Source organism: Phaseolus vulgaris, chromosome 7 (assembly GCF_051622355.1).
Source record: "Phaseolus vulgaris cultivar YP4 chromosome 7, ASM5162235v1, whole genome shotgun sequence".
Taxonomy (NCBI): Eukaryota; Viridiplantae; Streptophyta; class Magnoliopsida; order Fabales; family Fabaceae; genus Phaseolus; species Phaseolus vulgaris.
In genome coordinates, this window is record NC_143504.1 from 23,987,373 (window position 1) to 24,000,621 (window position 13,249).

The following is a 13,249-nucleotide window of genomic DNA, read 5'->3' on the forward strand; positions in this document are numbered from 1 at the left end:
TGGGTGTGTGCTGAAATAAGTTTTTTCAGCAAGAGTACCTAAGTTCTTGTAGGTTTCAAGAATAGTGGGAATTGTACTTGGTTGTACTGTGTTTTAGTGATTTCCACCTGGTTTTGGTGAAGACTGGATGTAGCTCAGTTGAGTGAACCAGTATAACTGCTTGTGTTCATTCTCTCTCACTCTCTGCAATTTCGTTTCTGCATAATTGATAAAACAGCAAAGAAATAAATCTATTCAATTGAAAATAAATCTGTTCTCTCTGGGCACTGTACATACTGTTCTTAATTTCTGAAAAAGTTGCTTGATTATGATAAGAACATATAAAATCTGCTAAAAGCCACTGGAACAGATTGACTATTATAGGTTGCTCAAGAAATTGTCAAAGCTATTAATTGAACCTTAAACAATTGCTTAAAAATTGAAGCTTGCTGTTCTGTGATTCATTGTTCTTAATTTTTGAAAAACGGTTTGATATAAAAAAGAACACTCACAGTTTGTTAAAAGCCACTGGAACAGGTTGATTGTAAAGGTTACTCAATTAATTGGCATGCTATCAATTGAACCTTAATCACTTGCTTGAAATTGAAGTTTGCTGTTTTTTGTTTCACTGGTTTTTAATCTGATATCTATGTGTGTGCATCTGGAAAATCTATCTGCATAATCTTGTGATTAACCTTGCTGTATAAACGCGTTTCAAACAAAAACAGTGCTGAAATAAATCTGTTCATTTTCACATAAATCGATTTATTTTCTGTAAAACTGTGTTAAACACTGCGAGAAAGTTTTGAAAGGTCAATTCACCCCCCCCCCCCCCCCCCCCTCTTGAACTTTGGCACTATTAAACCCAAAAATTGGTATCAAGAGCTAGGACTTGTATTTTAATCAAGTTTGTTTGGAATAATGTCTGAGTTTAATGTGCTTTTTGCTGAAGGATCTGTTGTTAATAGACCACCTATGTTCAATGGAATGAATTATGCATTTTGGAAAGTTAGAATGAGAATTTTCATGGAATCCATTTGTACCGCCCTGGTGGTCGGGTGTGATGACGTGGCATCCTGCTACAGTGTAGGCGTGTTGACAAGGCGCCAGGTTGGCAGATAGGAAGGAAGTCGGGAAGCACGTGTAGTCGCCAGTTGTTAAGTTGGCATGTTCCGATTTCCTGCTTACCAGAATAGGCGATCGCCAGGTTGAAGATGAAGTCGCCAGATGTAGACTCAGGCGACCAAGCAGTCGGAGATCGCCAGAACAAGCACATCGCCGAAGGTGAAGGAGAAGCAGATTATGAAGGCGGCCGGCGAGACCACAGGGAGGGTGTATGAAGGCCCTAACTCGCCAGTTCCAGTAGAGATCGCACTCCAAAGTTTGCTATGCACTGGGCAGTACCATGCATACGTAACTTAGCCAAAATGAGAGTAGAAGCAGCGCCAAGTCAGGGAGCCTCCAGATGATGGCACGTGTATGGTTGGATGCGGGCCACGTGTCCAAGTCTGCAACTGCCAGGAGAGAGAAAGTCACCAGGTATATAAGAGCTCTTAACAAACTTTCTGAGGTACGCACGTTCAGTTCATACACTTTACGCTTGCGAGTGAGAGAGGATTTGCACGATTCTCGTTCTTAGTATTTGGTGATACCGTCATTGACTTGAGCGTCGGAGTGCGATCGGCCGCAGCGGCGCCGTATCGTTTCTTTGCAGGTTCTTGAGATAGATCCCGAAGAGGAACGGAGGTGAGAAGCGGTGCGCACGTCGATCCTTTGACGAGGCATTCTCCAGCGTTCCGGTCAACAGGCAGGATCATCAGGCGCCCACCGTGGGGCCGTGTAAAGCTTGCTCCCATCCACAGCGTGGGTTCGTGGAAGTTTTCGAGGTTTTTGGCGTGGTTGTGTGCTGGTGCAACCGTCGTTCGTAGTTTCTTTGAGTTTCGTTCGGTGAATCTGCGTTTTGAACCGTTCGCTTGGCTTTTCGATCGGTGGAGTGAGGTCTTTTGTTGCTTGCGCGCAATCTGTTCGGTGGATTCGAGTTCTTTCGTTTGTTTAGTTGTTCGCGGGGAAACGGTGGTTTTTGGTGAAGTTGTGGTTTTCTTCGAAGGTTTGCGGTGTTCTTGGGTTCTTGCGCAGTTTCTTGAGTTTTCTCCGATTGATCGCTGATTCGATCGTGGTTGAAGTGTTGTTTGCTGTTTTTCTGTGGTTCGCTGAAGTTAATGAGAAAAATGAGAAGCAATCGCTCCAGTCCCGTGGCGCCTGTCGCTGCTGAAGGTGACGCCGCCATGACCATGGCGCAGATGGCAGAGATGATGCGCTCGTTGCAGGCAACTGTGGAAGCCTCGCGCGTAGAGCAGGCAAGGATACATGAGGACCTGGTCGCCTCTCGCGCCAGGAACGAGGAGCTCAGCAAGGTGACTGAGGAGCTGCGTCGAGCTCTTCAGGAGCAGCAAGGACGTTCTTCTGCTGAAGAGGTGGCGCCGTCTACGCCACCTCGTGTTTTCCCAATGCCTTTTGTTCATTACCGACACGCCTATTCCCACGAGCGTGGTTCCGGTTAAAGCTGTTTTTACCGGCGTGGAGGATCCAGAGGCTCATCTGACCACGTTCCACACGCAGATGATGCTGTCGGGAGGGTCAGACGCTGTCTACTGCAAGATGTTCGTGAGCACGCTCCAGGGAACGGCGATGGAGTGGTTTGTGAGCCTGCCTAATGGCCACATAACCAATTTTCAACAATTCTCGAAAATCTTTGTCGAGCAGTACATTGTGAATAAGGCACCACCTAGGGTGTCCTATGATCTGTTTGATATAAGGCAGTACCATGGGGAGTCCCTCAGAGACTACCTCAATCGCTTCGGAGCGCAGATGGTCAGATCGCCGGCCAAGGATGAAGAAATGCTGGTCTATGCCTTCAAGAAGGGCGTGCAGCCAGGGCCATTCTGCGAGGCCTTGATCAGGGCTCATCCAGCGACGTTTGCTGAAGTCAGGCGACTTGCGGTGGCCCACATCGCCGACGAGAGTGAAGTCGCCGAGAAGAGAGGCAGCGTGGCTCCCGCCAGGCCACGCGCCCATACCAGGATCCAGCCGCAGAGGGTGCTGGAAACGGCGGCGGCGGCCAGAAAAGACCAAAGGACTCGCTATCCTTACGATAGGAGAAATAAGGGAAGAAGCCAAGTGCGCCAACAACCAGCACGCCGGGAATACAATCGCCCACCTAAGCACAAATTTGTCATGGGACTAGCGGACCTGATCGCTATCCCTAACATATCTGCTAGGTTGAAGGCGCCTGAGAAGGTGGGCGACAAGGTGTTGGGGTCAAAGCCGGACGCCTGGTGCGAGTTCCACCAGTGTTTTGGCCACAACCTGGACTCGTGTTTGTCTTTAGGATACCAACTCGACGATCTGGTTAAGAGCGGGTTCCTAAATGACTATCTGCTGGACAGGAGGACGGGGGGAGCATTGAGTTCCCAGCCAGCAGGTGGAGAAGCCCAGCAACACGAGATGCCAATCCTCGGGGAGATCCACACCATTGCAGGGGGTTTCTCAGGTGGTGGATGCACCGCATCGCAGAGGAAAAAGTATGCGCGATCGGTGATGGCAGTGGACATGTTTGAAGATCACTCGTCGGAGGTGGACATTACGTTCACAAAGCAGGATCTTCGGGACGTTGTGCCTCATGACAACGATCCCATAGTTATTTCGCTGATAACAGCAGGGAGGAAGGTCAACCGAGTCCTGGTGGATCAAGGAAGCTCGGCAGACGTGATGTTCTGGCCGACTTTCACGCAGCTGGAATTGCCCCTTGACCAGCTAAGGCCCTATGGAGGGTGCTTATACGGGTTCGCTGGTGACCAGGTGGAGGTCAGGGGGTACATTGAGCTGAGAACCACGTTTACAGATGAGGCTGGGTCGAGGACGGAGAAAATCAAGTACCTCATCGTAAACGCCCCTTCAGCATATAACATCCTGTTGGGAAGGCCCACTCTTAACAGGATAGGCGCCATTCCGTCGACACGGCACATGAAGGTGAAGTTGCCGTCCATGGAAGGGGTGGTGATCACGATCAAGTCTGATCAGAAAGAAGCGAAAAGGTGCTATGAGAATAGCCTGAAAAACAAAAGATCAGTGAGCTATGTAACAACAACCCCACCTCCCGGTGTGAAGCCCAGACCGCCGGTATCAGAGGAGGCCGCCGGAAGGGATGTAGAGATGATAGACGCTGAGCTGGGGGAGAGAAACGCTGGCCTGGAGGAGGAAGAGGCGCGGAATCGCCCCGAGGAAGCGAGGGAACTGGGAATCGCCAAGGCGGTGATCGCTAGAGAATCCAGGCCCAAACCTGTCGAGCAGTGGCTCGAGAAGGAGATCGGAGGGAAAGTTTTCAAGCTCGGAAGATCTCTGGAGGTCGATCTCCAGGACCAGATCGCCAAGGTGATTGAGCGGCATCTGGACGCGTTTGCTTGGTTCGCTTCGGACATGCCCGGGATCGATCCCGACTTCTTGTGCCATCATCTGGCGATGGACAACATGGTGAGACCGGTGCGACAAAGGAGAAGAAAATTCAATGAAGAGAGGAGGCAGGCGATTAGGGACGAAACACAGAAACTCCTCGCTGCAGGCCACATCAGGGAAGTCCAGTACCCTGAATGGTTGGCAAATGTCGTACTGGTGAAGAAGAGTAACGGGAAATGGCGCATGTGCGTCGATTTCACCGATCTGAACAAAGCTTGCCCAAAGGATTCGTATCCTTTACCAAGCATTGATGCCCTGGTTGATAGTGCTGCAGGGTGCAAGCTGCTGAGTTTCCTGGATGCCTTCTCGGGCTATAATCAGATCAAGATGCATCCCATGGATGAAGAAAAAACAGCCTTCATGACGGAGAGGTCGTGCTACTGCTATAAGGTGATGCCGTTTGGGCTGAAGAACGCGGGGGCCACGTACCAGAGGTTGATGGATCGAGTACTTGCACCAATGCTGGGAAGGAACGTGCAAGCCTACGTCGATGACATGGTCGTGACCTCGCAGGAGAAAAGCAAGCACGTTGCGGACTTGGAAGAATTGTTCACGACGATCGCCAAGTTCAAGTTAAAGCTCAACCCGGAGAAATGCATTTTCGGCGTGGAGGCTGGAAAGTTTTTGGGTTTTCTCTTGACTGAAAGGGGGATAGAAGCTAACCCAGACAAGTGCGCCGCCATCTTGGCGATGAGAAGCCCGGCTATAGTGAAAGAGGTTCAGCAGCTGACAGGTCGGATGGCAGCCCTATCTCGCTTCGTGTCAGCTAGCGGAGAAAAGGGGCATCCCTATTTTCAATGTCTGCGGCGCAATAACAAGTTCGCTTGGACGAAAGAATGCGAGGAAGCTTTCGTCAAGCTAAAAGAGTATCTGGCGAGCCCGCCGGTTCTGTGCAAACCGCTGGCGGGAATCCCTCTCAGGTTGTATTTCGCTGTGACTGAGAGGGCGGTGAGTGCGGTGCTCGCCCAGGATCAAGATCAGGCTCAGAAGCCTATTTATTTTGTGAGCAAGGTGTTGCAGGGCCCAGAAACGAGATATCAGGCCCTGGAGAAGGCTGCGCTGGCTGTGGTGTTTTTGGCGAGGAGGTTGCGCCACTACTTCCACAGTTTCACAATACTGGTGATGACTGACCTGCCCATTCAGAAGGTCTTGAAGAAACCTGACTTTGCGGGAAGAATGGTGAAGTGGGCAGTGGAGTTGTCAGAGTTTGACATTAAATATGAGCCCCGAGGCCCGATCAAAGGGCAAATCTTTGCGGATTTTGTGGTCGAGCTCTCATCAGAGGCGACGCGGGTTGAAGGAGACGGTTTCCGTTGGGTACTCTCGGTGCATGGATCGTCGAACCAGCAGGGTAGCGGTGCTGGAGTCATATTGGAAGGGCCCAACGGCGTGCTGATTGAGCAATCTTGAGGTTTGCCTTTAAAGCCAGCAACAATCAAGCAGAGTATGAGGCGCTGATCGCCGGGATTTTGCTGGCCAAGGAAATGGGAGCTAGGGTGCTGATGGCTAAGAGTGACTCGCTGCTAGTCACAGGGCAAGTAACAGGCGAGTTCCAGGCTAAAGATCCACAAATGGCGACTTACTTGGCGTATGTGCAGGAATTGAAGAGTTCCTTTGCCTCTTTTGAAGTAGTGCATGTGCCCCGAGAGCAGAATGCCCGAGCTGACTTGCTTGCTAAGCTCGCCAGCTCAGGCAAGGGGGGTAGGCAGAGGACGGTGATTCAAGAAACTCTGAAGACGCCGAGGGCATTTGTAGCAGATCACCTGGTCCTTCAGATAAGCAGGTCGACGGAGAGAGCAGCGAGAAGCCATAAGTCTTTGACGCAAGAAACTCTGAGATCGCCGAGAATTAGAGCATGTCGAGGAGAGAAGGTGGACGTGATGCAGGTCTGCGCCGCCCATGAGCCAGACACTTGGATAACACAGTACAAGCGGTGCTTGGCAGATGGCCTCCTCCCGCTAGATCCAACAGAAGCTAGGAAGGTAAAGAAAAATTCCAGCAAGTATACATTGATTGATGGCGATCTGTACAGGTTTGGGTTCACTCACCCACTCCTAGAATGTATACACGGCGAGAAGTGCACGAGAATTATGGCAGAGCTCCACGAAGGTATATGTGGAAGCCACGTCGGGGGTCGAGCTCTGGCCGCGAGGACTCTCCGTGCAGGTTACTACTGGCCATCCATGAGAGAAGATTGCAAGAAATATGCCCAATGTTGTAAACAATGCCAGCAGCACGCCGATTGGCATAAGGCACCTCCCGAGGAGTTGAAGTCGATCTATAGCCCTTGGCCGTTTCATACTTGGGGAATCGACATCCTGGGACCTTTCCTGCTGGCGATCAGGCAAATGAAGTACTTGGTGGTGGCGATTGAGTATTTCACCAAGTGGATTGAAGCAGAACCAGTGGCCCAGATCACCGCACACAAGATCGAAGGTTTTGTATGGAAGAACATCGTGTGCCGGTTTGGAGTGCCTAAGCGCCTGGTATCAGACAATGGGACGCAGTTTGCAAGCCACCTGTTGAAGAAGCTTTGCGAAGGGGTGGGAATTCAACAAGTGTTTGCATCCGTCGAGCACCCTCAAACAAATGGCCAGGTGGAATCAGCTAATCGGGTGTTGTTGAGAGGTTTGAAGAGAAGGCTTGAGAAAGCCAAGGGAGGTTGGGCTGAGGAGGTGCCCCGCATAGTCTGGGCGTACCACACCACCGAGCAGTCAGGAACCCATGAGACCCCGTTTAGCTTGGTCTATGGGTGTGACGCCATGATTCCGGTAGAGATCCAGGAAAGCTCGCCGAGATTCCAGAACTTTGTAGAGGAAGACTCGAATGAAGAGAGAAGGCTGAACCTGGATCTGCTGGATGAAGTCAGGGAAGAGGCGAGGCTGAAGGCTGAGGCGGTGAAGAGGAGGATCGAGCGAAGATACAACTCAAAGGTGATGCCAAGACAGTTTAGAGAAGGCGATCTGGTGATGAGGAAGGCCCACCAGTACGACATGGAGAATAAACTATCACCCAAGTGGACTGGACCGTTCAGAATAACCGAGGCGCTCGGGAACGGGGCCTACCGCTTAGAGACGCTGGAAGGAGGGGCGATTCCTCGCACCTGGAACGCCACACACCTGAAGTTGTACTATAGTTAAGAGCTTTGTAAGTAAAGACAAACACAATGTTATATTACGATGTCTCTGTTAAAACGGTTTGAAGGGGGCACTCTTTTTTCCCTAAGGAGGGTTTTTAATGAGGCCACCCAATAAAAGAAGAGTTTTCGAAGTATAAGGTGTTTTCAGATTGCATGTGTGCTATTTTCAAAAGTTTTGAAGAAAGACCTTGTCATTTGTACATGATTTAAGGCAAGAAAAGATATATCGCGTGCTTTCTAAAAGGTTTTAAGTCCTCATCGTTTTCCGGCGATTAGAGGCACCAATTAAGTTTAAGTCCTCATCGTTTTTCGGCGATTGGAGGCACCAGTTAAGTTTTCAAAGTCCTCATCGTCTTTCGGCGATCGGAGGCACCAGATGAAAGACCTCAACGCTCTCGCGCGTCCTGAGGCAAGTAAAAGACCTCCTCGCCGTCGAGCGAGTGCAGGCGAGAAAGAGAAAAAGTCCTCCGTGTTTCTGGGAGTGAGAAGATGTAACTCCTGGGGCAACGTAGAGGCAAGTTAAAGACCTCCTCGCCGTCGAGCGAGTGCATCCAGGGGGGAGGAGATGTACACCCTGGGCAAGTTGAGGCACCAGATAAAGTCCTTATCGCCGTTGTGCGAGCTAAGGCCAGTTAAAGACCTCCTCGCCGTCGAGCGAGTGCAGGCGAAAAAGAGAAAGGTCCTCAGTGCATCCAGGGGGGAGGAGATGTACACCCTGGGCAAGTTGAGGCACCAGTTAAAGTCCTTCTCGCCGTCGAGCGAGTTAAGGCCATTTAAAGACCTTCTCGCTTATGTGCGAGCATAGGCAAGATAAAATCCTTCTCGTCTCGGACGAGTTCAGGTATGGCGAAGAGGGTGGAAGAAGCTTGAAAGGTGGCTAAGGTAGGTTCGGAGAGAACGCCTAGTCAGCCGGTCTTTTGCTCTGAAGTTCAGGGGGGCAAAGGAAGATCCCAAAGGGCGTTTCTACCCCAGATAAAGAAACGGTTGCCAAAGCATGAGGCTAGGAAAAGCTGGTAACCAAGAGGTCTTGGCGATCGGGAAAAGTTCAAACACGGCGAGAAGATTGAAAGACTTGTTTGATAAAGCAGGTCGAGTGGGACGTTGTTTGAGCCAATGATTGAGTTACAGTTCGTTGCTTGGGAGGTATTCTTATGATAAGGTTAGTACCTCAAGAGTACAAGTTGTTTAAAGTGGTTATTGCTTAAAGTTTGAATTGGCTCGAGGCAGTTACGTCAAAAGTCGTATTCGCAAAGTTGTTAAGTTAAACTCGACAAAGTTAAACATACAAAGAAGGCTAAAGCGCTCAAAAGGAGTCAGGGGAGAGAATATCCAAGTTTTGCGATTGAAATAAGTATCTGTTCAAAACACATATGCACGAGTTTTTGTTACAAGGTATATACAAGCAAAATTATAAAGTAGCAGATGAGGTGGAATTGGTTGAGTCTTCGGCGGGAACGACCTTTCCATCTACCACTTCGTTGTTTAACGACACCATGTTGAGGTCGAGATCAGGGAATAGGCATGCGAATTGTTCCCGAGCGGCTTCGAATCCAGCAACCAGAATTTGAGCAGAGCTTAGCTTAAGTTCTTCAATTTGCCCTTGAAGTTCTTCAACCTGTTTCTTGAGCTCCATGTTCTGCTGCTCCAGCTCTTCGACCTGTTTTCGGAGTTGTTCGTTGGTCTCTTAAGCATGGAGAAGGTCGTCAGCAACCTTCTTGGATTCCGTTTGAGCTTGGGTCAACTCGGCAGCCATCTTCCCTTTTTCCTTGTTTGCCTCGGTGAGATCAGCCATGGCGTCGTCCCTCGCTTTTTCTACTTGCCCAAGTAGCTTCTCGCGATCGATCGACCTTTGCTCCAGTTTTTTTACCTTGTCGGCGTCAGCCTGAATGTGAGCCTCCAGGTCGATCGTCTTGGCGCGAAGAGGCACGATCTTGCTTTCTAGCTCGACTTTCTCTTGGGCAAGATCATGAATTTTGCGGCGAAGGTCAGTGGCCTCTTGGCGCGCCAATCTGAGCTCGGTGCTCATCGCGTCTTCTACTCGGGAGTGTTCCATCTCCGCGAGCGTCAGATTGGCAGACAATTTCTCCACCTCGAGCCTCATGGTGCTGTTGTCAGTCCTGAGGTTGAAGAGATCATCTTGAAGCCTCCTGGTGGAGCTCAACACAGCCCTCGTTATAATCGATGGGATATCCTCTACTATGGTTTTTAGTTTGGCAGTCAGAGGTTCCCACATCCTTGTGACTTCGAGGGAAAGGTTTGCTGCTTGGAGAGGCGCCAGGGGGGCTTGCTGAGGGTTCTCGCCGCCACCTTCCTTAGCAATATTTTCAGTGGTTGCTTCCTGGCGTGGCGACGCAATCGGGGATTCGGTAATTAGGATTGGAGAGGTATGAGCAACCTCATCCCCGATTGGAACGTTTCCTGCAGCTGAAGTGTTTGAAGGGGGGCCCCCTCCTGCTGACATATGTGGCGTAGAGGCGCTTGGGGGGTCCTCCAAGAAATTTGGCTCTTGGGCCTCAGCTGCAGGTGGCGCAGTGGCCAATGGAACTGCTTGGACTGGTGATGAAGGGGCTTGTGGTGTTGGCGATGAGGGAGGAGGAGCAGGCGTTGATGGTGGTGGTGAGGTTGGAAGAGGGGGTTGAGCAGGTGGAGAAGATGGTGCCACCCTCTTCCTTTTCGTGACAAGGCCATCCTCTGTGACCTCGTCGTCCTCTTCTTCCTCCTCTTGGACGATTTGGGGGGCTTTTCGCTTAGGCCTCTTAAGGACCAGTTTCTTGCGCTGGGTGGGTTCCTTGGGCGGTGATCGCCCATGAACGATAGCCTTCTCGACCGCCGAGTTGGGCACCGTCTGGGAACCGGTCGCCAACCCGTGGTTTCGGGCGAGCGCCTTTAAGTCGGCGAGCATGTTTTTACCCAACATGGTGTCTGCATGAAACGAAAGTGCATGAGTTAGCTCAGAGAAGAAAAGGATAAGTGTATGAGGTAATGAAACAGCAAAACAGGTATATGCAAAAAAGGTAAAACCAAAGTCTTGTGCGTATCGCACAAGACGCCCAGAAGCAGTATCAGAAGCAATATCAAAACAAGAGTGTAGCGTCCTAACCTATTTGGAATTCTAACTGGTCCTCAAAGAATTCGAAGGAGATCAGGGTGGGGGTCAGGAATGTTATGTTGGCATCTGCCACCCTCTTCCAGAATAGACAGAGGTCTCGGTCCAAAGCTCCCATGCTATCAGGACTTCTGGGCCTCCTGAAGCAGCTCTTGGACTCCTTTTTCCCCTTGTCCACCCAGTACAAGGGGAAGCCGTCGAGAAGGGAAGTGTCTTTATCGTTTGCGCATACTTGGATGAACTTCCCCTTCCAGTCTTTGTACGATTGCTGGAAGATGGTAAAAATGGATCTCCCAGCAATGGCGTTCAGGCTGACCCACAGGCGGTCTCCTGGGTGTTTGGCCTCAAACAAGAACAAAAACACGTCCACCGACGCGGGCAACCCCAGGTGGGCGCACGTTATTTCAAAGGCTCGAACAAACGCCCAGCTGTTGGGGTGAAGCTGGGCGGCAGCGATGTTGAGCTCGGTCAAGAGTTCCCTCTCGAATCGGGTGAGAGGGAACCTGAGTTTGACCTTCTTGAAGAAAGTTGTGTAGACAAAGCAGAAGGGCCCGTCGGCGCTTACTTTGTCATCGGCACACACTGGCAGAGCGGCGGGGCAAGGCAGCACCATCATCCTCTCGTCGTGCTCCTTGTGAAACGATTGATAGGCCTCGTCCCCCTTAGTCAACCGCAAAACTGCTCCCGCAGTGTTCACCGACGAGGTCTCCTTCAGAAGGGTTGGGTTATCCCAGGGGTATAGCGTTTTGAAGTCTGGCAGAGGGACGGGGGCTCCTCCAGCGTTAGATGGAGTCGCCTGGGCCAGGGCAGTTTGGGAAGATGCAGGCCTCTCAGCCTGCGAATAGGAAGCACCACGAACTTGTGTTGGGTCGTGTGCTTGTGAAGAAGGGTTTCGTGCTGAAGGAGGGGGGTTCGGGGTGATCTTTGTGCGAGTCATGATAGCAACTGCAAAGGAAGAAGAAAGAAAAAACGATCAGGGGATTACAGAGGCTGACTCGATCACAGAAGGAAGGTGAAAAAAACGAACGAATGTATGTTCGTCGCGACGATCGACAAAGCCCTAAGTTACGCAGAAGGAGAAATGGAAAAACAACCCACAGCGTATGCACCAGGCAGTTACAGGATGATGCAAATCGGTGAAAATGCAAAGAAACCCAGCAGATGAAGGAAAGTAGTTACCTTTCGATGATCAGGAAAACGGTGAAGGGAGATGGTGATCTAGAGCGTCGAGGAACGTCGAGAGCTTTCGCAGAAAGAAGTAAGAGCGTTTGCAAGCACGAAGGAAGGTGATGGAACAGTGGAGCGTAATGGGTTTAAGGGTTTTCGAAATAAGTTAGGAAGCGCTAACGGCAGATGAAGAGAGTAGTTGATGAAGCCACGTGTCGAACGATGGGTGAAGGGTTTGGTGGAGCGTCAGAGCAGCAGAAAGTACAATCGCTTGGAATTCTGCGTCAGTGCCACGTAGATCGGTGTTAACGAAGGCTCTTTCAGTCTTTTCGCTAGACAAGTCTTCGCTTAAGACTGGGGGGCTTGTGTACCGCCCTGGTGGTCGGGTTTGATGACGTGGCATCCTGCTACAGTGTAGGCGTGTTGACAAGGCGCCAGGTTGGCAGATAGGAAGGAAGTCGGGAAGTACGTGTAGTCGCCAGTTGTTAAGTTGGCGTGTTCTGATTTCCTGCTTACCAGAATAGGCGATCGCCAGGTTGAAGATGAAGTCGCCAGATGTAGACTCAGGCGACCAAGCAGTCGGAGATCGCCAGAACAAGCACATCGCCGAAGGTGAAGGAGAAGCAGATTATGAAGGCGGCCGGCGAGACCACAGGGAGGGTGTATGAAGGCCCTAACTCGCCAGTTCCAGTAGAGATCGCACTCCTAAGTTTGCTATGCACTGGGCAGTACCATGCATACGTAACTTAGCCAAAATGAGAGTAGAAGCAGCGCCAAGTCAGGGAGCCTCCAGATGATGGCACGTGTATGGTTGGATGCGGGCCACGTGTCCAAGTCTGCAACTGCCAGGAGAGAGAAAGTCACCAGGTATATAAGAGCTCTTAACAAACTTTCTGAGGTACGCACGTTCAGTTCATACACTTTACGCTTGCGAGTGAGAGAGGATTTGCACGGTTCTCGTTCTTAGTATTTGGTGATACCGTCATTGACTTGAGCGTCGGAGTGCGATCGGCCGCAGCGGCGTCGTATCGTTTCTTTGCAGGTTCTTGAGATAGATCCCGAAGAGGAACGGAGGTGAGAAGCGGTGCGCACGTCGATCCTTTGACGAGGCATTCTCCAGCGTTCCGGTCAACAGGCAGGATCACCATTGATGCATTAATTTGGGAAGCTGTGGTCAATGGACCTTATGTGCCAATGCAGGTTGTCAAGGATGAAGAAGTGGTAAAGCCAAGATCAGAATGGAATGAGACCGAAAGGAGGAAGGCTCAACATGATCTTGTGGCCAAGAACATCATAACCTCTGCATTGACAATGGATGAGTTCTTCAGGATATCCCAATGTAAGTC